This window comes from Ailuropoda melanoleuca, chromosome 7 (genome assembly GCF_002007445.2).
Source record: "Ailuropoda melanoleuca isolate Jingjing chromosome 7, ASM200744v2, whole genome shotgun sequence".
NCBI lineage: Eukaryota > Metazoa > Chordata > Mammalia > Carnivora > Ursidae > Ailuropoda > Ailuropoda melanoleuca.
In genome coordinates this window covers 76,432,306-76,458,235 of record NC_048224.1, presented here as the reverse complement: position 1 = coordinate 76,458,235, position 25,930 = coordinate 76,432,306, and positions in this window count along the sequence as shown.

The window sequence follows — 25,930 nt, the reverse complement described above, 5'->3', positions numbered from 1 at the left end:
GCAATTCTCTCTCTGCTTGCCCTTGACAGGGATAATTAAAGACTGGCTATCCAAACCATTGGCTCTAAAGTCTGTATATACGTTAGAAACAGTGGGATGTTTTGAAAAATGCTTTTACCTGGCCTCATCCCAGATGATTGTCATCAGAATCCATATATTGTATTTTTTAGAAGTTCCCAAGGGGATTCTGCTATATGGGTGGGGTTGGTTAAGATTGACCTTGGGGGATTTCTGGTGGCTTTAACAATTAAGGAGAGTGATTATTGTGATAAGGTTTGAGTATCATAGATGCATTGCACCTGGTTCTTGATTAAATTCCCTGTGGATAGTCACCTGAGAGCTGGTCATCAGCCCCATCTAGCTTCATTCATGTCCCTGCTCAGACCAGCCTTTTTTCTGAGGTACACCACCAGCCCCAAATCATTCCCACAATCTTCTACTCTTACCCTGAGACAATTGAACACTTCTAAAAAATAAAAACAAAAATAAATCACTGAACTTTGGAGATTGTTGCCATCATACATCTGAAGTTTCCCCCAGAGTAGCCTTGTTCTCCCACTCATTCCGCTTGACACCTGTCACAAACCTCCACAGTCCTCCAGCTCCCTCCCTAGTCCCTGACCTTCAGACATCTCATTCTCCATGTGTTATCCTACTTCCTACTTGCTGCCCCCATTCCCATCTACAAACTTACCTACTGTACCTGTATTCATCCTTGCATTCTAGTTTCAAAGGATCTATCCCTACTCCTGTACAAGGCCAGCCCCCACCGCTTGCTCTCCAAATGCCATTGTTCCATCAGTTATCCTTTGGAGCTTATATTTTCAAAACTTGTTCTCATCATTGGCCTTTTTTTTTCCAAAATCTATAAAAATGGATTTAAGTAGAGTTTCTCAAACCCCAAAAACTCTCTCTGGAGCTTGCATTGCCCCTTTACTTCCCCCTACCTCTCCTTCCCTTCAACCAAGCTTCTGGAAAAGTTAATCTACAATGGCTATGTCTACCTCTTGAGCTCTGCATTACACTGTCTATAATCTGCCTCTTGTCTGCACCTCCTGACTGAAATGTCTTTGGCAAAGACTATCAATGAATGTCATAATGTCCAATCTGAACGATAATTTTCAGTTTCGTTATTTGCTGTCTTTGATACTGTTGGCTATTCCCTACTTCCCTAGAATTTTCTACTATGATGGTTTTTGGGGAAAATCTCTAATCAATTCTTCTTGTACCTCTCTTACTCTTCTTTAATCCCTCCTTCATAGTTCCTGTTCTCCTGGCCATCCCCAATTTCTTGATCCCCCCAGAGCTCCTTCCTCAACTGCTTGACTTATCTATTCACATAGCTTTTTTGGGCCACCTCATCTATTCATGGCCTGTCTGCTCATGGCTTCCAAATGTACATCCTTAGTTTACTCATCTTGCAGGACTTGGCTTGGCTGTCATTTCCTACAAAAGTTTCACTGAACATCAGGGATCAAGGTGTCTTTTCCTGGGGCCTACCTCAATTTAATCACTTACTGAATTATATCACAATTATTCACTTATGTGCCCCCTTCCATGGCAAAGAACCTGTGCTTTATCTTATTTGTCTTTGTAACCCCACCCCATGCACCGTGCCTGACATAAAGCAGATGCTCAGTAAATATTTTTGAGCTGTTAGGGGGGTTTATAGCTGCTTGATCATTAGCACAGTTTCGTCAAAGTAATCCATGCATTGGAATGATAGGATAGATTATTTTTAAGTTTTTTTTTTTTAACATTTTATTTATTTATTTGACAGAGATAGAGACAGCCAGTGAGAGAGGAACACAAGCAGGGGGAGTGGGAGAGGAAGAAGCAGGCTCACAGCAGAGGAGCCTGACATGGGGCTCGATCCCATAACGCCGGGATCACGCCCTGAGCCGAAGGCAGACGCTTAACCGCTGTGCCACCCAGGCACCCCTATTTTTAAGTTTAAAAATAATAGTGATAGAATTTCAGATTGAACAGTAAAGAATAATAGTATATGGCTGTGCTTAAAAAGAACAAGGTGGTATAAAGTGGTCATCCAGCTCATTTTGTCAAATATTTTGAGGAGCTTAGAAGACTAACACTTGAGAATAAAAAGCAAAGAAGGATACTAAATATGAGGTTCTGTTAAGTAACAGACTTTAGAAAAATGTGCATCATTTGGATTTTTTAAAAAATTTTGTTTTTGTTTTCTTCCCACTGAGTCTGTACTGTTGCTGAGAAAGGGCATGCACTAGAAAGAGCAAAGCTTTTGAAGCCAGACAGCTCTAGGTTCCAGTTCAAGCTCCGTAATTTGTTAGCTGCGTCCATGACTTCTGCAAGCCTCAGTTTCTTCTTCTGCTACATGAAGATAATAATTCCCACTTTTTACAGTTGTAGAGGGGATTGAATGCCAGAATAAACAGAGCACTTCAGCACTACAGGTATCATAGAACAGCCAGACAATAAAGAGTAACCTAACACCTTCTCATGTCTGCTATTTTATTTTTCAACTAATAACATTTTGTTGTTGTTTTTGCTGTAAGAGACAGAGCAGTTCTTATCACATTACCTTAAATCATTTAGTTCATTCTTTTAGTTTTTTAAAGTTTTTTCCAGTTTTATTGATATATAATTGACATACATCTCTGTATAAATTTAAGGTGTACAGCATAGTGACTTGACATACATATATTGTTAAATGATTATCACAGTAAGTTAATATCCATCACCTGATATAGATACAAAAGAAAAAAGTGTAGGGTTGTTTTTGTGTGTGTGCGATGAGAACTCTTAGGATCTACACTTAACAACTTTCAAATATACTATACAGCAGTGCTAACTACTGTTAACAATGTTCTACATTATATCCCCAGTATAATCACACTCCTTTTTGAAGTATATTCTTTTTCTTAAATTGAAGTGTGGTTGATACCCATGTTACATTAGTTTCAGCTGTACAACACAGTGATTTCCAAGTCTATACGCTATGCTGTGCTCACCACAAGTATAGCTACCATCTGTCACCATACAATGTTATTACAATACCAATGACTATATTCTGTAAGCTGTACCTTTCAATAACATTACTTTTATGATTATCATGGAAATACATGCACATTTTAGACAATTTAGAAAATACAGAAAAATATAATGAAATCATTAAAACCACTTTTCTGTCCCCCAGCGAAGCCATCAGGAGATAGTTGGATGGATGAGTCTGGAGTCCAGGAGAGAGGTCTGGGCTAGCTGGATATACAAATCGGTAGTCCTCAGTGGAGACATGGGAATTGAAGCTGGGGAAGTTGGTAAATTAACCCAGGGAGAATATGTGGGTTGAAAGGAAAAGAAGGTCTAGGATGTAGCCCTAAGATAAGCCATGTGGGTGAAAAAGCTATGTACAAGGACCAGACTTCATAAAAGTCTGACCTCAATGCAGCTAGATGATGAGAATGTATCACTACAATGGAAGGAAACAGGATTAACTCTAAACAAAATACTTTCTCCATTTCTAGTCTTCCTTTAAGTACCTTTCACGTCTTTCAGTGGAAATTACCTTCCCTCAAGGGCATTACATAACCAGGGCCATGGGTCTTGGACAGGCTGGGTTCCGTGCACCCAGATGGGGTTGCCACCCAGGAAGAAGAGGTGCCTTTTTCTAACTACACAAAGGCACTAGCTGGCAGAGGCCCTACCAGTGACCCATTGTTCTTTTACCTTCTTCCCACAGTCAAAATTGTTATGGACGCACTGTGATGTTTTTATATATGGTGATGGAAATTTATTTATCCTAGAGTACTACCTTAGTCAACATACATCTTCTAAGATTTGTGTTTTGTTGTTTTCTTTACAAGTAACTCCAGGGAACCCCATTAATACTGAATTCCATGTTGTGCTCCAGGGGACAACAGCCACATAAAATGCAGTGAACATTTATGAGAAATTTAAGGCTCTGCCCTTATTTAAAAGAATATGTCTGGAGAAAACAGAAAAATTTTTCTGGTTGGGAGATTTTCTTTCTTTCTTTCTCTCTTTCTTTTTTTTTTTTTTTTTAAAGATTTTATTTATTTATTTGACAGAGAGAGACAGCCAGCGAGAGAGGGAACACAAGCGGGGGGCAGGGAGAGTGGGAGGGCAAGAAGCAGGCTCCCAGTGAGCAGGGAGCCCGATGTGGGGCTCGATCCCAGGACTCTGGGATCACTCTCTGAGCTGAAGGTGGATGCTTAATGACTGAGCCACCTAGGCGCCCCGTGGTTGGGAGATTTTCTGAATGTGTGGGACTCTTTCTTAGAGATCTCTGAAAGGTGGTGCCTACTCAATTTGCCTTGAAAGAAGCCTTAGATATTTGAAGACAACTTTGGGGTGGGAATGCCTTAAAAGGGTTGCTCCAGAGCTTTCAGCCCCATTTCTGCAATCAGGGGAAGGCAAGGCCATAGCAACCACACTGGTTGCCTATCTGAAAACCCTCTTCCTCTTCCTAACAGAATTCAGACTTTGCTCAGGTTTCTGCCCTTCTCTGAGTGGCCAATTTTTTTCTGGAAGTTGAGTCCCATCACTAGCTCCAGAGCAGTGATAATTCTTGCCAGTGATTGGCCAAAGCTTGAGAATGTGATGCACAAGGAGAGTTGCACAGGTAGCTTCTGGGAAACGTTTCCTCCTGGATCTTAAAAGAAGACCTAAAGAAGAGGAACCTGGGAGATTCAGTCAGTTAAGAATTGGACTCTTGATTTCGGCTCAGGTTCTGGTCTCAAGGTTATGAGATTGAGCCCCGAGTCAAGCTCCACACTCTGCAGGGAGTGTGAGATTCTTTCCCTCTCCCTCTGCCCCTCCCCCCACTTATGCTCTCTCACTCTCTCTCAAAATAAATAAATAAATCTTATATATATATAATATATATAAAAGGAAACCTAAGGGAGAGAAGGCTTTTCTTTCTACCTCTGGATGTTGTCATAAGGATGTGGTGGTACCTGAAGTCCATCAGAGGATAAGGCTGATAGACTAGGAATGGTTAAAAGTTTGTTTAAATCATTGCACTGCTGTATTAGTCATCCCTGGAGATGATCTACCTTTCCCCAAACACACACACACATCTTGTCCTCTGAGATTATAAATTCCACATGGTTCAAGCCAGTTGCATGGAGACTTTCTATTACTTGTAGCCAAAAACATTCTAAATGATACAGGGAATTACTGAGCCACCTGAATCTGACTATGGTTCTATCCACACCCTCTACTCCCTTAACTTCTAGGGATGGAAGATGTTGTTGTCTTATTTGACTGGCCTGCTTCATCATTTACATCTTACCCACCAGAATAGAAACCAAGTCCTGGGCACACCTCCACTCACCTCTCCCCAAATTTTATGCTCCCTTTCTTTTGTTCCAAGTACCTATCTGAGGCTTACTATTTTATTAGAAATAACTTACTATTATACTATTTTACTATTATATTAAAACTAATTTAACATGTATTAACATAACCCTCCAGCCTCCAGCACATTTCCTATGCCTCCTAAATAGCCTCTCCTACTGTAATTTGGAAGATAGCCTCATCTCCTTTATTTTATTTTTTTTTATTTTATATATTTATTTGAAAGAAAGAGAGCATGAGCAGGGTGAGGGGCCCAAGGAAAAGCAGACTTCCTGCTGAGCAGGGAGCTGGATGTGGGGCTCAATCCTGGGACTCCAGGATCATGACCTGAGCCAAAGGCAGACACTTATCCGACTGAGCCACCCAGGCACCCCGCCTCATCTCCTTTAAATCTTGGTACTTTTATAGTAATAATAACAATGCTGAGGAGTAAATTAATATTCATGGAAACACTATGGGCTCCTTTTTTTTTTTATAACATCTACTTTACAGATGAAATAACTGAGTCTCAGAGACATTAAGTACTTTGCTTAAGAGTATATAGCCAGCAAATTGTGAAACCAGAATTTGATACCAGGTCTTCTTATTGAAAATCCCAGTCTGATTTGAATTTCCCTGATGGCTAATGATTTTGAACATTTTTCATGTGTCTGTTAACCATTTGTATGTCTTCATTGGAAAAGTGTCTGTTCATATCTTCTGCCCATTTTTTTTATTTCATTATTTGTTTCTTGTGTATTGAGTTTGAGAAGTTCTTTGTAGATCTTGGATACTAGTCTTTTATCTGCAGTGTCATTTGCAAATATCTTCTCCCATTCCGTGGGCTGCCTCTTAGGTTTTTGACTGTTTCCTTGGCTGTGCAGAAGATTTTTATCTTGATGAAGTCCCACAAGTTCATTTTTTCTTTTGTTTCTCTTGCCTTTGGAGATGTGTCATGAAAAAAGGTTGCTGTGGCCAATGTCAAGGAGGTTACTGCCTATGTTCTTCTCTAGGATTTTGATGGATTCCTGTCTCACATCGAGGTCTTCCATCCATTTGGAGTTTATCTTTGTGTGTGGTGTGAGAGAGTGGTCAAGTTTCATTCTTTTGCATATAGCTGTCCAATTTTCCCAGCACCATTTATTGAAGAGACTATCTTTTTTCCACTGATGTTTTTTCCTGCTTTGTCAAAGATTAGTTGCCCAAAGAGCCGGGAGTCCATTTCTGGGTTCTCTATACTGTTCCTTTGGTCATTGTGTCTGTTTTTGTGCCAGTAACATGCTGTCTTTGTGATCACAGCTTTGTAGTATAGCTTGAAATCTGGCAACGTGATGCCCCCAGCTTTGATTTTCCTTTCCAACAATTCCTTGGTGATTCAAAACTACATTGAGATACCACCTTAACACAAGTTGGAATGGCAAAAATTGACAAGGCAGGAAACAACAAATGTTGGAGAGGATGTGGAGAAACGGGATCCCTCTTACATTGTTGGTGGGAATGCAAGTTGGTAAAGCCACTTTGGAAAACGGTGTGGAGGTCCCTTAAAAAGTTAAAAATTGTGCTACCCTATGATCCTGCAATTGTACTCTTCGGTATTTACCCCAAAGATACAGATGTAGTAAAGAGAAGGGCCATATGCACCCCAATGTTCTTAGCAGCATTGTCCACAATAGCTAAATTGTGGAAGGAGCCAAGATGCCCTTCAACAGATGACTGGATTAAGAAGATGGGGTCCATATATACAATGGAATATTACTCAGCCATCAAAAAGAACGATTACCCAACATTTGCTGCAACATGGACGGGACTGGAGGAGATAATGCTAAGTGAAATAAGTCAAGCAGAGAAAGACAATTATCATATGGTTTCACTCATTTATGGAACATAAGAACTAGGAAGATTAGTAGGAGAAGGAAGGGAAGAATGAAGGGGGGGTAAACAGAAGGGGGAATGAACCACGAGAGACTATGGACTCTGGGAAACAAACTGAGGGCTTCAGAGGGGAGGGGTGTGGGGGAATGGGATAGGCTGGTGATGGGTATTAAGGAGGGCATGTATTGCATGGTGCACTGGGTGTTATACACAAGTAATGAATCATGGAACTTTACATCAAAAACTAGGGATGTACTGTAAGGTGACTAAACATAATATAATAAAAAATTATTATTAAAAAAAAAGAAAAAGAAAATCCCAGTCTGTTCATTAATTTTAATTGTTGGGTCAATAAATTGAAATAATTTTTCCTTATTCTTTCAAACTTGAGTAGGAAGTTTCTTTCAACTTCATACCAGGAAATTAAAATACATTGTTTATTTGGTTGTTGGCTTATTAATGTATATGTTTATATAATATTTATCCCCTAAAATTTGAGGTCAGCTTATAGGAAACACCTAAATTAATTTGACATATTAAACAATATTTCTTCTCTTTGGCATCCTTGTAACCACTATGCTTCTTCCCTAAATCTAGGGTGAGTAACCATATTTCCATGCCCACTGCCTTTAGACAATAAAGCAAATGCAGCCAGAGTAAGAAAGTCATTGGTTATCTTTGAATTTCAAATTATAAATTTTTATAATCCTACAGCAAAAACAATAATCAAAATAACAAGTCTCTTTATACTGAAATTCTTGAAAGATAAAGGTTTTATTGAAGCTGAGACCTTGAGTGAGATTGGAGATAGAGTTTATACCAAGACCAAGCGTAGGATATAATGAATGATGATGTGAGAACAGCTCCCCATCCCTAAAGAGAAACATGGTCAATCAACAGATGAGACGGGAGAATTTAAAAGACAGCGCTAGAGTTTAAATGTTGATGAGCTCCTGAAACTGCACCCACTTCCCACACCTGCTTAAACAAAAGTTTGGGTTTACATCCCAGCTAACATTCTATTTATTTTGAAAATTTGTAGGAATATAAATTCCCAGTAAGCCATAGTGGCCAAAGAAAATTAGCATTAAATATTTCATGGAATATATGAGTTTAGGCAAGTATGTTTTAGAGATGTTGAAATAGTAGCTTTGGCTAAGACACTAAGTTATCGGATATTAAAAATCAAAGTGAATTGAGAGCCAGACCACCAAGTAGAACTTGTGAGAAGGATTTATAGCAAAATATTTCACACTATTAAAACACTCATCCTGGGGCACCTGGGTGGCTCAGATGATTAAACGTCTGCCTTTGGCTCAGGTTGTGATCTCCAGGTCCTGGGATCGAGCCCTGTGTCAGCTCCCAGCTCAGCAGGGGTCTGCTTCTCCTTCTCCCTCTGCCTCTCCCCCTGCTTGTGCGCGCTCTCTTTCTCTCTCTCAAATGAATAAATAAAAAATCTTAGAAAAAATAAAACCCTCATCCACGTTGAGTATATCAAAGAGTTGAGCTGCTGGAGATAAAAAACAGTTTTTAGGGGCGCCTGGGTGGCGCAGTCGTTAAGCGTCTGCCTTCAGCTCAGGGCGTGATCCCGGAGTTCTGGGATGGAGCCCTACATCGGGCTCCTCTGCTGGGAGCCTGCTTCTTCCTCTCCCACTCCCCCTACTTGTGTTCCCTCTTTCGCTGGCTGGCTCTCTCTGTCAAATAAATAAATAAAATCTTTAAAAAAAAAACCAGTTTTTAATAAATTTCTTTGGAAATAGTTCTGGCATGGTCCTATTCCCCTATCAGAGGGGGTTGTGGAAAGTATTTATCTCTTCATTGTAAATCAAGAGGAAGGGCCTCCAGAGGGATCACTTACAGAGCTTGATATGTATGTTCCCTGAAATTGGAATCCCATGGTAATGATGGGCTAGTTAACTGGTGACAACAGAGCTGAAGAAGAGATGCAACCAAAGGGATAAGCTTGGACTCCAAATCTGTGAGAGAGAAGAAAGCATGAGTATTTTTCATGCTCCATTGTGGTCTACTAGGGCAAGAAGTGACAGGACCTCAATGGAAAGTAGCTAGAGACAGACTTCTAGATGTCCAGGAGTAAGGGTGAGCTGGAACAGAGTGTATTACTGGCCTCAAGCAAAGTGAAGATGAAAAATCTCCAGTGAATGAGGAACAAGAAGTCCAAGAACCCACAAAAACATCCAGAAGAAATGCATTGCCTGCAAGCATTAGCCAAACTCAAAACATTAAAGCCAGCTAAGACAGCACCAATCAAGAAGGAACTTTTCCATTCCCCTAGTCTTCTTCCTTCCTTCCAACCTTAGGGGGGCTGAAACAGTAGCTAGTAAGAGAGAGGAAGCTGGTAACACCTCCCAGAACACGATTCAACGTGGGGAAGGGAAACTGTTGTTACTCGAATGAAGTTGGAAGTTTTGATTAATACATGAGTGTAAACTTTCTAGTTTCTGACTTGAAATTTTGTTTTGCCCCTTGGAGGTATTATAGGACTTTGTAATATTGAGAGTAACCAGAATGTTGTGAGATTGCTAGAGATTTCATAAAGAGGGAAAAAAACCATTTCAGGTGAATAAAATCGAAGCGTTAGTGAGCAGAATTAAGTTGCTTTGTGATTGTGTCTGCCAAGACAATCTTGTTTGAATCATAAGGAGCTTCCTGATGATCCAGACAGTATCTTAGTTGTAAAATGTAGTCCCAAGAAACTAAAAATATTAAGTGGGCATACGTAACAATTCCATAAACTAATTGAATGTAGGGGAATATCTGATTACATTAATGTCTATGGTTTTATAAGAGTTGAGACTAACTGATTTGTTTTTCAGACCATAGTTAGTGAGCTGACCATTTTTCTTTTGAGACTACTCCATATTGTTAATTTATTGGCTCTTTCTAGCAGAGGCACAATATTACACATAATTGTTTTCTTAGAAAATGAACATATTTAAGAAAATCTTTTATTTATTTTCTTGCAATATAATTTGGCAATTAACATTTCCTTAATTTGTTATATATATCAATTCCAGTTTATCATACCAAAACAATTCCAGTTTTCTAACTTTTAATTGTTGATCATCAGATTTCATGATACTGAGAATTCCTTTGCTCACCCTCATCATTAACCATTTTATTAAAATTAGAGTTTGAGTGGGAAGATTTTGGATTAGGGTAGAGACAGTAAGGAATGGTCCATTGTAAATATTATGCATCAAACTAGAGTACCTGGCCTGACACCAGATGTTTTTAAATAAACCAGATAAAATATGCTATAGTTTTACAATAGCCTTATTTTTTGATGTGTCATTTCTTAGGAATTCTTGAATGTTTATTTTATACATTTTATAGAGAAACTGAGGCCTTCCTCAATTTCTTTTCAGCCAGATCTCAGGATAGATATAAGTGGACCCACCACTTTATTGAAGTTTTCAGGGAGGGAGTATCTGCTTGTGGGCGTCTGACTATTTCAAGTGAAACAGAAATTTCTTCTGCTTGTCTCTTCTTTTCCATTATCTTCTCTTCCCTCCATTCATGCATATACTGTTCATAATTGGCTGTATAAGTAAATAATTTATAATGAATCTAATTCTTATTTTCTCTAAATGCAGTTTCATTAACATTAAAAATTACTGAAGCAGTCTGTCATATCAAATCATTGTACTAATTCAAAAACATACTAATTACTGCAGGATTTGTGTTTCTAACTTAAGCACTATGAGATAGGGACACAGAATCTGGAGAAAAGTGACAGAGCAAACTAGAGCATGGCGTCAGGGAATACAGAAGATGAGTTTGGAGCAACTTGTAGTGTCAGAAAGTAAGGAAGCACTCACAGGAAGAAAGGGAAGAAGGGTGGAAGGAAGAAAGGAAGAGAAAAAGAAAAAATGCAGAATGATGGAGTTTATAAAAGAGACAGGAGTCAACTGAAAGAGCTCCCAATGGGCAAAGCTAGAACAATTTGAGCAACAAATAAATGGAAGTAGTATTGGATTATCAGTCAAAGTATAAAATAAGTCCATAGTGATATAAGTGATGAATAAATAAATAGGAGAGAGGAGACATATCACCCATGCAGAAGAATTCCAAATAATTTGTGTAGATGCTTTTCTCTCAAGCATAACCCTTGCTCCTTAAGTGTGGGCTGCACATAGTGATTTCCTTTCAAAGAATATTGTATAGAAAGGGGAGAAAGGAAATGTTCTGGTGGAGAAGACTGACAAACACCTCAGCCAGATTGTCAAAGTAACATCAACAATAATGAGTCATTTTTTAGTACTATTGTCCTTTCAAATCCTTGGTATTTTATGGTGAAAATAGTACTTTTTCTTCATGATCTTCCTCTAAAAAACTCATAACTCAATTCTAATCATGAGAAAAACATCATACAAATTCCAATTGAGGGACATTTTACAAACCACCTGAACAGTACTCTTCAAAACTGTCAAGATCTTCAAACACAAAGTCACAGCCAAGAGAAGGCTGAGGAGACATGATGACTAAATGTAGTGGGGGATCCTGGGGTGGAGAAATGACATTAAGTAAAAACTGAGGAAATCTGAATAAAACAGGGATTTGTGTTAATAATAATGAATCAGGGTTGTTTCATTAATTGTGTCAAATATACCATCCTAAGGTAAGATAACAGTAGGGGAAACTAGTAGTTGTGGAGTATATGAGAACTCTGTACTATTCTCACAGCTTCTCTGTAAATCTAAAACTATTCTAAAATAAAAAGTTTATTTGGGGCACCTGGGTGGCTCAGTCGGTTAAGCATCTAACTCTTGATTTCTGCTCAGGTCATGATCTCAGGGTCGTGAGATCAAGCCCCATGTGGGGCTTTGGACTCAGTGGGACTCTGCTTGAGATTCTCTCTCTCCCTCTCCCGCGGCCCCTCCCCCCCATTCATGTGCACGCACTTTTTCTCTCGAATGAATGAATGAATAAATAAAATCTTTTAAAAAATAAAATAAGAAGTTTATTTAAAAACAAATTTGAGCATCATGAATTATAAGTGGAACTGATGTAGTTCAAATTACTGGCTTCTAAAGAGGGCGGGCTAGGGCTGCAGGAGTGAGGAGGATAGATTGCCAGAAGGAGAAGATGGCAGGTGAGCACTGTGGCCAATATGCTGTGGTAGATCAGAGTAAAAAAATGCTTATATAATTATGCTTTAGAACTATTCTGTTCTGCATGTCAGAAAAATGTCTCCAAATATACACAAAGAGAAAAGAAAAAGGAAGGCCTCTAAAGGAGTTCTGAATGAAAGCCAGATTATCAAATTCACTTTAAATTAAAGAAATCTTTCTTTAGGGTTGGAGCATTGTTAGAATCTTTATTTCTTATTTCTTATTTTGCAAAGTCCAGAAGAACAAGAGTCATGGAAGGGGATAAGTAGGGTCTGGTTTCACCAAGATGGCAATTGAGGTGCCTAAGTGACCATATATGGAGCAGAAGGCAGCATGAAAGGATATGCTGGGAAGGAAGAGAAGCTGTGCTCTTTCTCTGTCTTTTGTTAGTGATCTGGAAGAAATAAGGTTAAAGAATAGAGGTTTCAGGGGAAGATTTTGAGGAAGACCTCATCAAAAACAAAAGACAAAACATGGGTCATTGGAGCTACATGGCAGAGCCTGCCCAACTCAGCTGTCTGTTTCCCGCTGACCACCTCAACACAGATCCATTGGTCACTGAGCCACAGAGTTCTATTCCTGGAGAGGTCAACAAGACTGTCCTAAAAATGTAATTTGCTACTTATCTCCCCCTCACCCCTTACAACCAAGCAAAATATTTATCTGTATATTAAAGTCTAGGGGTGCCTGGGTGGCACAGTCAGTTAAGTGTCAGACTCTTAGTTTCACCTCAGGTCTTGATGTCAAGGTCTTGAGATTAAGCCCTGCATGAGGCTCTGCACTCGTGGGGAGTCTGCTTAAGTTTCTCTCTCCCTCTCCTGCCCCCCCAAATAAATAAATTAATCTTTTTTCTAAAAAACAAGTCTGTAAGAGAGGACAAGAGGGAAATAAGGAGATATTGTTTAAAGGGTACAAAGTTTCAGTTACATGGATGAATAAGATTTGGAGATCTAATGCACAACATGGTGATTATAGTTAATAATACTGTATTGTACGCTTGAAATTTGCTAAGAGGTTGGATCTTAAGTTTTCTCAACACACGCACACACAATGATAACTATGTAGAGGTAATGCATAAGTTATTTAGCTTGATTGTGGTGATCTTTTAAAAATGTGTATGTATATAAAAATTGTATATGTATAAAAAAAGTTGTATACCTTAAATATATACATTTTTTAAAGATTTATTTACTTATTTGAGAGAGAGAGAGTGCACATGAGTGAGGGGAGGAGCAGAGGGCGAGACTCTTCGAGGAGACTCCCTGCTGAGCACAGAGCCCAACTTGGGGCTCATTCTCACAACCCATGAGATCATGACCTGAGCCAAAACAAAGAGTCAGTTGCTCAACTGACTGAGCTATCCAGGTGCCCCAATATATACAATTATTATTATATGTCAAAGATTATCTGAAGATATTTCAGTAAAGTTGTTAAAAAATAAATCCTCTAAAAAATGGTAGAATTAAAAATTTTATTTAGTTGGGGAATGTTACTTCTGTTTTCTTGGAATTTTAGTTAAAGCCCTAAAGCAGAGAAACTAGGCAAAAATGCCTCTGCATTCTAAATTAAGTGAGCACATCTAGGCCAGAACCACTCAAAGATATTAGGTCTGGTCTGGTAAGCATCGAAACTATCCCCTACCTCCAGCCATCATCAGCCTATATAAGGAAGAATGGTCACCAAGAAAAGAGAACTCTTGGCCTTGCAGTATTAACGAAGCAGCATTTCCAGCCCTCCAAACCAAGTGATAGGGTCTGAGAGATATGCTCACCAAGAGTGGGGTACTGCAAGGAGAGACATTTAGCATCTCACTCCTGGCTCAACGCTCACTGAGTTGCAGGCACTTTCAAGCCCACCAGATGCCCTGGAGTGGAGGAAGTGGGTTGCAGTAAGAGGTTAGCATGGGTTTCCATGGACTAGGGGCATAAACTTTAATAAAGTCTATTGATTTCTGCCTGGAATACTCTGACAGTTGGAAGACAGCTGGAGAAGCGCTTTAACCCGTGGACATAGGGCAAGGAGAGAGCTAGGCCTTCCCAATTTGTTGTGGAAAGATGCAAGAGCTCCTCTAGTACAAAAGAATGTGGCAGTTGCTGACCATTACCAGGCTCAAGCTGTCTTGATGGGCCTTTCTCAAAGGGCTGACTGCTGAGCTGAGCAGCTGTGGCCCTGAGAAGAGTTGGGGTGGCCTGCCAGGGGCTGGAGCCAAGAGAGAAAGAGGTCTCTGAAGATCTGCTGAAGAGTTTATTATCTATGGCAGAGAACGTGAATGTATTGGAGGTATGGCTTGGGCCAAGGGGAGGGCTCCAAAAACTCTAAATGGTGCCATGACATAATCAACATTTGTGTGCCTGCCAGATGAGAGAGATGACAGACAACTAGGCAGGAGAGAGCACTAGGGACATTAGCCTTCTGCCTGCTTTTCTCTAACCCCCTCCCTTTCCGGGTTTGAAAGAGCCAGAAGATGAGTTGGAGAAAGAACAAAAGTTCTTGCATCAGCTCTTCTCCACAGTAACGTTTTCAGCCAAGAGTAAGCCCTGAGCTGGTGGGGGTGGAGGGGAAAAGCCTTGAAGTGGCTATGATGTTCAAGTTGGATACAAGATGGGATCAGATCTTTTAATATGCAAAAGTCAGTTAGACACTGAATAAGACATTCTTTCCCCCCTTTAAAATAGCTGGAAGTGATAGGAAAGCTGTGGGCTTTATATCAATTATCATCAAGGGATGGATGGGGATAAGAAATTTGAAAGTGCAAATGTAAAAGCATTTGTGGTTTTACCCCATTGATTAAACCCATTTGAAAAACCAATAGCTGTTATTTTAATAGGATTTTTCTCTAGAAAAGACTTTATTGACAGACCAGCCATTGAAATTTTTCTGTTGTGGCTCTCAGATATGCAGGCCCAGGAAGAGATAAATTGAAGAGTTTATGCTTCCTGAACATAGAGCCTATACAGAGTTCTTCGGGAAGACAAGCTTTGCAAACTCTACTTGATAGCAATGTGTGTGGTATGAGTTGTTGGGTTGTGAGGACAGATTTCAGGGAAAGAACCATGACATTTTCTGGAATATATATATTTTAAAGAGGAAAAGAAAAGGACATAGCATTTATGCTTACCCTATATACCCGGCAACCTAGCACTGTGATAAACACTTTATCTCATTTAATCTTGCCTACAATGATATAAAGTAATTATTCATACATCCATTTTGAAGATGAGGAAATCGAGTCTCAAGAAGATTATGGAATTTGCCCAAACTCATCTGGTTAATAAATGTATTTGATTCAATAGCCATTCTGTTTCTACCACACCGCATTACCAGAAGTTGGGAAAGAGAATGTTAACATCATCATACTTAACTTCAAGAGAAATGGGCTAATAACAGATAGTTACTAAACAGATTGTTAACAAATAACAGTAGAGTTTATTATTTTGAAGTCTGGTAAGAGAGATGAGTGTTCCCTGAAAGAAAGAAAAAACAACTAAAAGCAATATGATCTTCAGGTAACTTTGGAGGAATGCAAGCAATGTGTGAGAGCTCTCTCATGACAAAATCCAACAGAACTGAACCTGATGAAGTGGGGGTGTGGAGAGGTGCAGGCAAGGCTGGCATAAAAGAGAGCAATAGGAGCAGAAAAGACATGTGAGAACAGAGGTTGCCATTAGAAGGGGCACCGTTCTGAGGGTGAGCACCTCTAGGAAGGATGTTACAGGAGCATCAGCGACACCCACACCAGCTGGAAGACTTTGCAGTTTCTCTACCTGTCCGTAGGTGAGCCTACCTCTCCTTGCCCAGGTTGACCTAGGGGGTGCATAGTGAAGATCAAGGAAGAAAGTTTGGGAAGCTCTCAGACAGACTGCCTCAGAACTTGGGCAAGATTTCAAAGCCGTCGCCATTCCCAAATGGGTCCTTTGTGAAACCCACCCAAGTCAGGGAGGTCGCCTGAGGTCATGGTATGGAGGGACTGAAGGAGTACATTTTCTCAAATGAAATTTAAAGAATGTTTATCCTTAAACTGTCCCTGCTCATTTGGAGGAGTATCTCCAAATAAACCAAAGAGTTTTGTTCTGGGTTGTTTTTTCAGTGCCGTTGCAAACTCCCTTCCACAGCTGGATATAGAAAAGACATCCTGCCCTCCTCTCATTCCCATACCTGGAGAAAGACAATGTTGAACTCAATGTAAAGATCTCCATGCTTGGGGAGTAGTAAGGTTGAGTGTAGATCGCAGTGGTATAAAGCCAATCTCTGAAATTCTCTGAAGGAGATACTAAGGAGAGCTCCTTTGCTGGTTCTTCTCCCTCAGTGTGGCCTCCTCTCCTTAACATTCTGCCCTTTCACCACATCTCTGACAGAGAAGTCCACCACAGAACAGAATCCTAGTTCTTTCTCTGCCTATGCCCAGCCTCCCCCTCCTCGTCCTCCACTCAGTTGCATCACAGGGAAGAAAAACCAGCCACAGCATCACACAGGAAGCCCAGCACAAACTGTGGCCTCTGACAAGGGCCCAGTTTCCTTGTTGCCACTTGTCAGCCTTGGCTGCTCTGTGCTCCTTCATCTGAACCAAACTATGACTACTGAAGGCAGAAACCTCATGCTGTCGTGGAAAGAAGCACAGGCTTGACACCGGAGTTTACATTTTGCTTTGTGTAGGCTGGGACAACTTACAGAATCTCCACAAACTTCAGTTTTCTCCTCTGTAAAATGTGTCCCTGCATCATTGATTCCGCATTTGAGTGGCTTTAATGATTAAATAGGATAATGTCTGCAGGGTGCTTAAATAATTCTGGTGTGCAATAGACACTAAATAGTCTCTTCCTTCTTCCATCATCTTACATCAGTGTTTACAGAGCTGCCCAGTGCTCCCAAAACCTGCAGTTTGGGCGTTCTGGGGAATGAGCAGAAGCCAGCCACACCAGCATACCCATAGTTCAAAGCACCTCTTTCATTCCGTTTCTTTCAAGCTCTCCTGGTCTGTGCCCTGAATTTCTTTTGTCTCAGTTAATAATAGCAGGACAAAGATGGTAACAGGTGGTATGTTCCTTTGCAAGTGCTATTGTTGCCAGTTTTCATTTTTCCTGACATCAGAACAAACCTATATTTTTGACCATGTTACTTGTAATGAGCTGCCACAGAGCAGGCTGTGACTGGGGGGCTTCTTGAGAGAATGTTCCCTTGAGAAATTCCTTAAGGAGAAATGAACTGTTTGCACCATTAATGAGTTTGTGAGCTTTCCTTTCAAGCCTGAGGCTCCACCAGGAAAGCTTAGCAGGGAATGGGTGGATCCCTTCTGGTGCTAGATGATGTTACCATATCCTTTTCAAAAGGTGTGAAAGGGGGATGCCTGGGTGGCTCAGTTGGTCTGCCTTTGTCTCAGGTCATGATCCGAGGGTCCAAGGATCAAGTCCCGCATCGTCTCCTTGTTCAGTGGGGAGCCTACTTCTCCCTCTGCCTACCTTTCTCCCTGCTTATGCTCTCTCTCCCTGACAAATAAATAAAATCTTAAAAAAAACCAAAAACCCACAAAGTCAAAAGGTGTGTTAGATATGTACACAAAAAAATTTTCTATGGGATTTTGTTTTATTGTAATAATGATTATATGATCATATAACATGATGATGGTGCTATATCTTATGTGCTTATGTAACATAAGCAAAATAAACTATAGTTGGATAATATTTTAAAATACTAATTGATGGATTCTTCTTTTATTCCTTTTACTTATTATAGCTCTTAAACATGCCTAAGGCCATTTACTTATAAAAGTAAGGCTGAGGCTCCCTGCTCTACAACGATAGAAAAATATCTGTTGTTAACAAAGGGTCAATTTTTGGCTTTGAGCTCCAAATTAGGTACATGAAATTCAAAGCCCAAAGAATGAATTAAAAGCCAAAGGCTTTTGATTTGTAAGAGTTGTACTTCATTTATTTATCTATTTATTTTCCAAATTAAAAATCCTGGAGAATTAGACATTTTCCACCATGACCTCTGAGAGTGGAGAACCAGCATCTTTCTACTTAGGGCTGTGTGCCAGGCTGAGGAGAACAAGAGTGAGGTCTCATCCTTGCCAAAAGAATATATCAGAAATCTCACCCTCCAGGGTCATTGATGACAGGAGCAGCAGTATGTAGCCTGACCCCTAGAACAAGTGAGGCATGAAGACCAGAGGACACTGCCCACATCACTTGTTCATTCATTCAACAAGCATTTATATGGCAATCAACTATGTGTCAAGACTGTTCTTGGGATACAGCAGGGACCAGAGATTCATGCCCTTGGGGACCTTTTGAACTAGAATGAATTCAGTAATAGGGTACCGAAGATGGATTTTGTCACAAAGAAGTTCGTGGACTGATGTGATTGGACACTTAGAACCATGGCAGTGTTGTATGCTTCCGAAAGCTACTGTTAGGCCTTTTGAGCAGGTCCTGTTTTTCTAATTTTATAGACAAAAAAAGCTGAAGTAAAGAACTCTGATGCAGGGGTTCTCCGGGTAGGAGCCTGTACCACCAGTGGTAGCATGACCATCACCTGGAGCTTGTTAGAAGTGCAAGTTCTAGACTCCTCCCCAGATCTAGTGAACCAGGAACTCTGGGGGTGAAGACAGTGATCTGTGAACAAGCCCTCCGGCTGACTCTTTATGTACTAAAGGTTGAGAACTACTTGCTGTGATAGATAGGGATCACTAACGAGATTGATTAATTTATCCAATAAGCATTTATTGATTTTAAGTCTGGGGTTGGCACTGGGCATGCACAGGCAAACAAGACAAGTTCCCAGCACTCAGGCGATTGCTCACTAGATACACACAGTCATGCGACTTCAGGATGACAGTGGCATGCTCAGATATGAGGGTAGCCCAGAGGAGTTGGGACCGAGCTCTTCTCCACACACTTCTTTGCAGTAGAGGGCAGTGAGGGCTGGGAAAAATAAGGCTGCTCCTTCCTGAGGTTCAAGAGTGGCAGGGCACTGAGAAGAAGTTCTGTGAATCCAAGACCCAAGTTGCCCCTGGCTCCTAAGCAGTACTCCTATACCATGCTATGCTTCAGAAATACATGGAGAGCCTATAAATATAAGCGTTTGGTCTCATAGATTCACTTTCAGTGGAAATCTATATTTTTTAACAAGCTCCCTGGGTGATTCTTGTGCACACTGAAGTTTGTTCTGAGAGATGAAGAATTAATTAGCCAATGAACTCTTCTATCTCACTTTTCACTGGTCCTGCTCATTGAGCTATGAGGGAATAGAGAAAATACTTTGCTCCAGCTGCCTGGAATTGTCTTTCATTTGGAATTCATATTCCGTAAGGCAACTTCCTGGGCAGGGGAGGGGGCATGTATCTGAGAGCAATTGCTCATAGCACAGGAACCTCACCATGTATCATAGCAAAACTACCACAGTAATGATTACAACATTCATTTAGCAAATATTTATTGAACACTAGCAGTTCACAATCACTCTCCACTGGCATGCTTTGGCCAATGGGAATTACCAGTTACCAGTTACCATGACCTTTGCCATGATTGAACCGAAGATTTAAATGCCATTGTATGGTATGGCTACACCTGGCCCCCAGTACTGTGTCTTAGTCTTGGCTTCTTCAGCCAAGATTCCAGAATGAGAAGAAATGTGGCACCAAGCCTAGAAGAGCCCAGCTGACCTGCAGACAACATTTGCCATGAACAAGGAATAAATATTTGTTGTTTAAACTACTGAGATTTCAAGCTCGTTTATCCTGCAGCATAATCTAGGGAAAGCTGACTAAAACACCACCTTTCCGTCTGGCTTTTGGCTGGGAGATAAAGATGAATAATACCCAGTTTCCTCCCTCAAAACACTTGCTGGATCTTTAAGGGGGATAAGACAGTATCCTATCCTATCCTATCCTATCCTATCCTATCCTATCCTATCCTATCCTATCCTATCTTATCCTCCTCATTCGTCCATCCCCTAGCTTGTCCAGAAAGGATTTATCCTGGCCTTTCTACATAAAATGTAAGTAATACAATGCAATAAGTTACATTAGAAGCAGATGAGAAGGAAAAGGGAAAAACAAAGGTCAAGGAATATGACTTATAAAAATGCATCATTTATGCTTGTGGGGTGGACACAAATTTGATTTTAATCATCTAGAAGCCATTTCATAAGAGACCTGATTAGTTTCACAATTCGCAGAACCCATAATATTAAATGCCAAGCAATTGCTCCAGAGAGGCATGGTTATGTCTGATCATTAGACAATAGAAATTACCCTGAAAGACCATGGGATTTAAGCCATTAACATTTGTTCTTGGTGTTGTAATTTACCATTTTCTTTCCCTAATATACTATATATATATATATATATATATCTCCTCAGCTTGCTTCTGTTTTAATTTCAAAGAGGAAAATGAAGAGAAAAACAATTTTGTTTGTTTGTTTATTTTTAGCTAGAAGAGGGAGGAAGAGATATAGTGGGGTAAATCTACAAAGCAGTCTTTTTGAGTGTAGTGCTTCACTAATATCACACTGAATTTTAAGTTTTTGTTTGCTTTTCTCCACTCCCCGAGATATTTTCTAGGAGAGGGTCTGTTTTAACTTATTTTGACTTCCTGTCTCAGTACCTAGAAAAAAGAAATTCAATGAATGTTGAATGTAATGAGTGACTGAGCATTGGGTTTTTTGGTTTTTGTTGTTGTATGGTGTCCCACTGTGTGTATTATTATATGTCCTTTCTTTTCTTTTTTTATAATAATATTTTTTATTATATTATGTTAGTCACCATACAGTACATCTCTAGTTTTTGATGTAAAGTTCCATGATTCATTACTTGCGTATAACACCCAGTGCACCATGCAATACGTGCCCTCCTTACTACCCATCACCAGCCTATCCCATTCCCCCACCCCCCTCCCCTCTGAAGCCCTCAGTTTGTTTCCCAGAGTCCATAGTCTCTCATGGTTCATTCCCCCTTCTGTTTACCCCCCCCCCTTTCTTCTTCCCTTTCTTCTCCTACTGATCTTCCTACTTCTTATGTATTGTATGTCCTTTCTATTGATGGACATTTGGGTTGTTTCCTGTTTGGAGAAATTAGAAACTGCGCTGCTATGAGCATAATTATGCATGTATTGTCCTGCATATAAAATACATGTACTCGAGAATAAACCTAACATGGAATAACTGGGTTATATTATATTTATATTTTGCAGTTGACTAGACAACACCACTCTGTTTTCCAAAGTGGTGGTTCCCGTTATCTTCCCACCAGCAATAAATAAGGGTATCTGATGGTTTACATTCACACAAACACAAACATCAAATATTTTCAGTTTTTTTAATATTTACTAATTTTCTATGTTTTGGTGTCTCCTTGTGGAATTAATTTGCATTTACCTGATTACCGATGAAGTTGAGTATATTTCTTTATAAGTGGTTATTGAAATTCCTTTCTTTTTTAAAAAAAGATTTATTTATTTTTATTTAGTTTTTCATAATAATTTTTTATTATGTTATGTTAGTCACCATACAGTATATCCTTAGTGTTTGATGTAATGTTCAATGATTCATTATTTGCGTATAACACCCAGTGCACCATGCAATATGTGCCCTCCTTAATACCCATGTGAAGAACCAGTTCAAGAATTTTGGATATTTAAAAAATTGGATCATCTGTTCTTTTTTAAAATTATAATTATTNATTTGTGTATAACACCCAGTGCACCATGCAATATGTGCCCTCCTTAATACCCATGTGAAGAACCAGTTCAAGAATTTTGGATATTTAAAAAATTGGATCATCTGTTCTTTTTTAAAATTATAATTATTATTATAGGAATTCTTTATATATTCTGCATACTAATCCTTTGTCTATTAAATATGCTGCAAGTATCTTCTCCTACTCCATGGTTTATCATTTCACTCTTTTTATGGTGTCTCAATGAGGAAATGTTCTTATGTCAAATTGAGCAGCCTTTCCCTCTACAGTGAGTGATTTTACATAAGAAATTCCTCCCTATCTCAAAGTCATAAAGATATATCTTATAGTCCCCTCCAAAAAGCTTTATGATTTTTCTTTTCACATTAGGTTTTTAAAACTAGGGATAATTATCATTAGTTTTGAGGGGGCAAAAGGAGGTAATCTGGTAGGTTTCAAAACAATTCACTTTATTGAAGCAGCCCAAGAGGATGCCACCATAAAGCTGTGTCAGAGCTACACATACAGTTCTTGGGCAGAGATAGGTTATAGGTTGATGACTAAGCTATCACCTTCAGAGTGACTGTCAGGACAAAGGATGACTGCCATACCCCTGCTGCTCTCAAGTGCTATAGACCAGAGGCAGTACCTTGGTGGGAACACAAATAGGCAAGGGCTGACCCTCCAACACCAGCCCAGGCACAGGGGTGGGCAGTGGACTATAGGTAGTCCAGAGCTGTGTAAGCTTAATAACAGCCTTTCACAGATATCTACATCCTAATCCCCAGAATCTGTGAGTGTTACTTTATACAGCAAAGGGAACTTTGCAGATGTAAATAAGTTAAGGATCTTGAGATATGGAGATGATCCTGGATTATCCAAGCAGACCTGGTGTAATCACAAAAGTCCTAAAGGAAGGAGGGAGAAGATCAGAGAGGAAAGAAGCTGTAATACAGGCAGACTCTAGAAGCCAAAAAAAAAAAAAAAAAAAAAGGAAAAAAATTCTTTCCTAGAGCCTCCAAAGGAATGCAATCCTGTGAACCCAGTTTAGACTTTTGACTTACAGAACTGCAAGATAATAAATTTGTGTTGTTTTTCAGCCACAAAGCCCTAGACTTGTCCTGTATTCCATGTGAATGTCACCCCAAATCAGCATGCCAGTACCATTCTGGCAGTCCAGTCTTGCAAGATCTCTTAGAAGAACTACCATCCTGGCCAGTGGGAGGCTCTTCTCATCCCTCCTCCCCCTTCCTGGAATCTGGTCAGCATTAGCTCAGGGTAATCATATAGGCGTGTTAAAGAGTACTCCCAAAGGAAGAGAAAATGAGACCAGTGCCCACAGAGGTCTCTGGGCTAAGTCACCCCACCCTGACATCTCTGTTGGCCCTCACTGGTCTCGGGAACTTGGGCAGTTCTTAGAAACTTTCAGGGAAGACACCCTAAAGTGTAGGGGTCCTCTGAGGAACTCACTTGCCTGGTCTAAGGCATATATGGCGTATGATATATGACATATAATAAATGATCACTGCTATCCTCAGTAGGAACCCACTGCAGGTTTTAAGCCTGATATGTGCTGTTATCACCCAGGCTGTTGTGTGGAGAATGACCCTAGACCCACCAAGGGTAGAAGCAGGGAAACCATATAAAAGCACTGCTGCCTTCATCCTACAGAAAGATATAATGACTCCGATTAAGGTGGTGAAGGCAGAGATGGAAAGGGGTGGAGTAAAGAGAGATCTTCTTGGAAGTAGCATTTTGCTTTCATTTATTCAGCACTTAGTGCATCCGTTCTGCCTTGTATTACATCATCAGGAAGGCAATATGGAACAAGCAAGCATGGATGATTCAGATCAAGTTAATTTTGAATCCTCACTCCCCCTCTTATACTTTGTGACTTTGGGCAGGTGACTTCCATATCTGTAAATTCCACATAATCATAATTAGTCCCAAGACTTGCGTGAGTACTAAAGGAGATGAATATAAGAAATGCCATGGGCCTGGGTATGACAATAGGAGCTTAGTAATCTACCTTCCCTTCCTATTCATGTTTGTATCTCCACTAGGTAGCAAAGTATCCAGCAAAGAGATGACTTAGTTATTATTTGCAGAATTGAATTAAATGATATCATTATTTGTTTGGGAAGCTAATGTTCCCTCAGAGCAGTGGTTCTTTTTTTTTTTTTAAGATTTTATTTATTTGAGAGAAAGAGAGTGAGTGAGAGAGAGCAGACAAGCAGGGGGAGGGACAGAAGGAGAGGGAGAAAGCAGGGAGCTTCTGCAGGGAGCCTGATTTGGGGGTGGCGCGAGGCGGGGGAGGGGGCTCAATCCTAAAACTGGGATCATGACTGAGCTGGAGGCAGATACTTAACTGAATGAACCACCCAGGTGCCCCAGAGCAGTGGTTCTTAACTCTGTTTTAGGCCAGAGATCTCTTTGAGTTTCTGATGAAAAACTGCTCACAGTCAATATGTGTAAAATTTTGAGTACAATTTCAGTGGGTTCATGACTCCTCTGAAATACATTCATAATACATTACTTTAGAATCACAGGACAAGCCCTAAAACATATTTGTTATTGTTTTTAAATTATGACCTTGGAAAAAAGACCTTAGTTTGGAATAATCATCTATTTAGCTGTATCCATTGATATATCCCAAAACAAGTCAAGAATTTAACCTGTTTTACATTTAAATCCCAAAAGTCTGTTCAAAAAATTAGAGATGAGGGAACTCAAGATCTGTTCAAAATAATATCTGTGGAAATAGCTTTAAAGAAATAACCTTCTGGGATTGGAGTTTGCAGGGCCATTGGCCTGACCTGAGCCCTTACATCTTTGATGCTGACCTGAGGTCGGGCCATTCCCCTTTCTGTGTTCCTTCATAATCAGTGGTGATGGGTGATTTAAAAGTGATTTTCAAAAGCTAAATGCTGAGGCAGTTAAAGAGCTTACCAATAGCCTGATGACCTTAGAAGAATAAACCCAATACTGAGATTTCAGATGGAAAAGTGATTTCTGGTTGGGGCATCACAAAAGGATTTACAATGAGACAGCAAGCTGAAGTCCAGCCCTGAAATAGATAAGGCCTTCATCTTCTTAGAGAGCCCGAAATGATTTGGGGTATTAGGGTGAATTTGATTACTTTTATATATGTAATTTAAAAATGTATTTGGATTACTCTTGATTTGCTGTAAGAAGTTGTTTTTATTTTTTCAGAAAATGATATCTTTCTTCCACAGATGCAGTAAAAAATACACATGAGATCAAGATCTGTGTATAGAACAATGTAGAATTAATTTTCAGCCAACCCATTATAGCCAGTTTCATCACCTGCCTGACCAGCGGGACTGAGTCAGAACCCCAGGGGCTGTGGTGGCCAAAGACCCTTTTCCCGGAACCATCTACTTTTCTGCCCCCCAATCTGTTTCTGCTCTCAGTAATTTTAAAGGACTAAACCACTGTAATCTTCAGCCTCTTCAGAGAATTTATAGATGTGACTAAAACCTAATCCATTTTGGCATAAAGCTAGAAATTGCTTTGGTGTTGAAATATGTGCAGACATGAGTTTCCTTAAGATCAATGGAATGCTTCTCTCTACTCCTTCTTTCAGAATACCTTGCAGTGCCCAGAAGTTTATACAAGAGTTTTATACGCCTGCACATCATCGTATTAGAGATGTTAAATGGTGGGTTAACAGATCATCTGATCCTTGTATGTGCCAGAATATCATGGTTTCTTACAACATACTGTCTGGAAATCTATTCTAGCTGCAAAAGCCTCTAGCCATCCTGTTAAGTAATTCTATCATAATCTGAGGGAGCTAGGGTATCTTCCTTGACATTGAGTATATACTTTCTCCCCAAAATTTTAACCATATTTTTAAGGACCCCTTTTTTGACAGCCTTAATTTATCAATTTT